The sequence below is a fragment of the Cornus florida genome, unplaced genomic scaffold (assembly GCF_030987335.1).
Source record: "Cornus florida cultivar Cherokee Brave unplaced genomic scaffold, ASM3098733v1 CherokeeBrave_3.0.0_Hap2_Chr02, whole genome shotgun sequence".
Classification (NCBI taxonomy): Eukaryota; Viridiplantae; Streptophyta; class Magnoliopsida; order Cornales; family Cornaceae; genus Cornus; species Cornus florida.
In genome coordinates, this window is record NW_026775572.1 from 46,905,905 (window position 1) to 46,910,593 (window position 4,689).

At 34.1% G+C, this 4,689-nt stretch overlaps 1 non-coding gene across 1 annotated transcript; it reads right to left on the reverse strand.

Annotated features, from left to right (window-relative positions):
* Positions 1 to 3,847: 3,847 nt before the first annotated feature.
* Positions 3,848 to 3,954, reverse strand: LOC132297931 (small nucleolar RNA R71). Its single transcript, XR_009479459.1, has one exon. It is a non-coding gene; the product is annotated as a small nucleolar RNA R71 (small nucleolar RNA).
* Between the last annotated feature and the right edge of the window lie 735 nt (positions 3,955 to 4,689).

Genomic DNA, 4,689 nt, shown 5'->3' on the forward strand with positions numbered 1-4,689 from the left:
TAATTTTCTAAATTAGCAATTGAATTAGGAGTTTGATATGTAAATCATATAATAGTGGTATGAGATTAAGCCTGTTAACTAATATAAATTCAGTTAATGCTTAATAAGAAACTAGTTGATGTTTACTATGAATTGTTTATGTCAACTTACGGGATTTTGTGGAGTAATTACAAGTAAGCATGTAATTACTGTTAATATTATTATTATGCTTATTGTGAGTCACAGGATGGTTATATTTATTCTCTGCATTTAAAATTTGTTAGAGAATCAGGTACTGGATTGAACAAGCATGCTAGTTAAACATTCTTGTTATGCTTATGATTGGATATGTTGATATTGATATGTTATGCTGTCATATATATATTATCAATACTGGATGAATGGTTTGTATGCACCGGTATGGGACGGTGACATATTAGGGGGATTAGCTCAAAAAACGCTAAGTCCTACCTACTCTGGATTAAGGGATGGATTAACTACAAAAGTTAAGTCCTACCTGTATTTTGTGTCAGATCACTAAATAGTTGAGTGACACTTTTGGTTTGAAACGGATTTTAAATATCTTTTTATGGTGCCACGATATGAGCCTGAGTCTCAGAGTCGTTGGCTAGGAAGCGTACATGCATTGGGATACATAGCTGGCTATGACGGTTGGATGTGTACCCTGCTAGGTCTAGGTAGTCATGCCCACCTCAAGTGCGTTTTTGCATGGTGCCTACTAGTCAGGTTGAGACGGGCTTATAGTCCAGTGAGAGTCCTGTAGTGTGATTATATATATATATATATATATATATATATATATCTACGGATTATTTAGTTATTGTTGGATTGGTTAGGATGTACATGCGTATCGGGTCTCTACTTGGGTAGTAGTAATATAGAACTTGCTAGTGGGCCTGACCCACTTATCTTTTTTTCAGGTGTCGGGTGTTTCCAGTCTTAGGGCTTGTTCGGGCTGAGCAGAGGCGATCTTTCATTCTACCGACGACGTAGGACTTCATTCCTTATGTTAGATTTGGATTTTATCTTCAGTTTGTTTTCATTCAGTTTTGGAGTTTTATTAGGGGTCCATTAAGGATGGATTCCCGAGTTGTTAAACTTATGGAGTTTGGATTGTCAGATTTTCAGTATTCTATTTTTTAAAGGATTTATATTTAGTTTCCTTCAGCTTATTTTTGTTATTTCTTAAATTCATTTTGTATTCCGTGTTCGTTAAAATATTAATTGTCTGATATCTCTCGGGTTTGGGCCTGAGCCTGATCAATCCGTGTCTTGGATTCGAGAGGTATAACAAGCAATTTTAGTTACGGGTTTGACCTGTTTTTATGGCTACGGGTTTTAACCTTTTGGGCTGATTTTTGCAACCTATGGGTTTTATTAGGTTTTGTATTAAAGGAAAAATAAGACCATTATTTTTAGGGTTAGTTTTCATTATTTTAAGAGTTAGTTTTTATTATGATATTTTTATTAAGTTTTATTTTTTTTTTTATATCGATATTCTCTTTGGAAAACGCGAAAGAGGAGAAACAGAAGAACGGCCTAGGGTTTGGAAGAAAAAGCTCAGAGATGATGAATCTAAGGATGGAGATTGTTCTGTCTTCAACTCCATCAACCATGAGTGACTGATTCTTCTACTTAAGGTTGGATAAACCCTAAGCATGTAACCTAACTTCTCTCTTTTTTACTATTTTGGGGATGTAAATTGTGTAATTTTTGTATAGACTTTGAATGTTATTGAGTATATTCTTCCAATTGGTTATCAATGTTAAATTCATGCTGTTTTATGTGTTTTTGCTTGTTAATCAACCTTTACACTTGATTTCTCTATGAATTGAATCTTGTGATATCTATGCATGGTGATAATTAGTTGTAGTTGTGCTTCAATTTGATGGAAATTGCTTTTACTTGATGGATGGAACTATACAATTAGGTTAATTCATTGTTTGATTAATTGTTTAAGTTCATATTTAATTAGTTTAATTTAAGTTTAATTAGTTTAATTGCAATTTAATTATTAGGTAAGCAGACCATTCATACTTGTGTTTGAATTCCATACTCTTTGTCACAATTGCATTACCTTTTTGATTGATGTATGTTAAAATTGTAACTTGAATTGATGAGTCATGCTTTGAATTGATGAATTATACTACACCTAGTTTAATTGTCATTAAGTAGGTAATTCAAGCTTGATATTGATGATTCATACTTTTCTTTGCAAATTTTAGCTATATTAGAATTATATTTAATTATTTCTCCAATTAGTGAAAGTTAGTGAGTTAGGAAATGTGTTTAGTGGTGAAACCTACACCCTATGTCTCTTTTCAATCTTTTAAACTCCTTTATTTTATTGCAGTTACTTAGGTTAAATTAGTTCTAATCACAAAACAAAACCCTTTTCAGCAATCACATAAGCACTAAAGTAGAATTCAATTCTAAAAACCTATAATTGTTTAGATCTCTTAAGACGATCCTTGCTCACTTCATACTCCATAGTATAAGTGTTTAGAGGTTTATAAATTATAAAATATAATGCCCATTTGGCATTATTTCTAAACCTAAAGTGTTGTGCATTATTTTGTGCACACGCTCGGTCGCATCATAGTTTTGGGGCCGTTGCTGGGGATCTAATGGTTTTAAAGAATTGAATTAGACATTAGTTTTTTGTTGATTGTTTACTTTAAAGTCATTTTAATTTTAATTTTCTCATCTGATATATGTCAATTAGGTACTTGAAGTAAAGTGGAGCAAATGCTGGACTTTGAAGCAATTAAATTTTTTTTGAAGTTACTTAAGGACTATTTGTAAGTTTCTCTTTGATTTTTGTGCTTTAATTATTTACCATCTTGCATGTTTTGGACAACCCAATTGGAGGCTTGATTTGAATTGTTTTATTTTTAACTCCAAGCATACCTTCTTGTAAAAGGCATCGGCCCATGTGGAGGCATTTATTTGTTTTAAGTGCATTGATATTATTAAGGAGTTTGGAAACATCGTATGTGGAGGTTGAAAAATTGAAGTATTGGTGTGTTGACTTATTCTAGTGCATGCATGGTCGTAGATCACTTAATTGTCCTATTGCTCCTGTAAATCAAAATCTCGAAGTTTCTCTTTAGCGTTTAAGAGGTAGTACTAGGGATAATCATCATAATCTTTTAAATTTTGATCTTCCATCACTTTTAATGGAAAATCCAATAGATCTAATTTTAGATCCCATTAAAGATCTTGGTTATGTGGATCATAACGGTGTTCACCACCCACAACAAGTTCATATTGTGGATACTCAAGGTGTGCATTCACCTTTGTGAATGCCACGACCAGTTAATCCTATGGTGCAACAACCTAATCTAGGGATGCCAAGGCCAAATGTTGTTCCTCCAATTGGTGAGTAACAACAACAATATGTTCAAATGGCATACCCTCAACAAGGTCAAATGGCATACCATCATCAAGGTCAAATGCCATATCCTCCCCTCAATCCTCTCAATCCTCCAATGGTCCTTAGGGATCGTTACACTCCAAATCAATATATTGCACCCACTTACATTCAATTGCCAAATTTTTGTGCTTATCATTACAAGATTAAGGCTTCCACCATTAACATGTGCCCCCTTTTCTATGGGTTGAGCAATGAAAAGCCTTACAAACATTTAGATGAGTTCTTAGAAGTTTGTTCCACCATGAAAATCACGGATGTTCCGGAAGAAGTCCTTAAAAGGAAGCTTTTCCTTTTCACTCTTCGGGATAAAGTTAATATTGGTTTAACAACTTGCGGTAAAAAACAATCACCTCTTGGGCATAATTGCAACAAGAGTTCCTAAAAAAGTACTATCCCGCAAGTCGAACCGATTCAATGAGAACTTCCATTCGTGAATTTACACAAGAAGAAGGAGAACCCCTTCATGAAGCATGGGAACGTTTGAATGGCTTCCTACGGAAGTGTCCACGCCATGACATTCTTAAGTGGTAATTAGTTCAATATTTCTTTTCAAGTTTATCCGATGCTAATAAGGGATTGTTGATGCTTCCTATAGCGGAAGCTACATAGAAAGAAATAAAGATGAAATTTGGCATCTCTTTGATAAAATAAGTGAAAACTCAATACATAGGTTTTCATCTTCTAGGCGGGGTCGCTTAGCAAATATAGGAGGAAAGAAAGCTCTATGCCAAATAGACACTTCCATGAAAATTGCCGTCGAGGTCAAAAATCTTGCTTAAAGGTTTGATACATTCCTTTTGAATTAAGGACCGACAATTCAATCTTATCCTCATCATTCCAATGACATGTGCATGGATTGTTCTAGTTATACTCACCATACTTCAAATTGTCCTCTTGGATAAATCATACCAAGTGAGTCTCAAGAATAAGCAAATGCAGCATTTATTCATCAAGGGAACAACCCTTATTCCAATACTTACAATCCGGGGTGGAAAAATCATCCAAACTTTGCATGAAAAAATCAAGGAGATGGTGCAAATCCTCATCAAACTCAAGGTTACCAAGTAAAGTATGTTCCCCCACATCTTCAAAATCAAAATCAGAATTCTCAAGGTTACCGTCCTTCATTATATCCTCAAAATGTGAATCAATACTCTCATCCTTAAGCATCAAAATCTCAATCCTATTCTCATCCTCAAGCATTAAATTCTCAATCTTACTCTAATCTAAATCAAGCACCTTCTAAGAGTCCC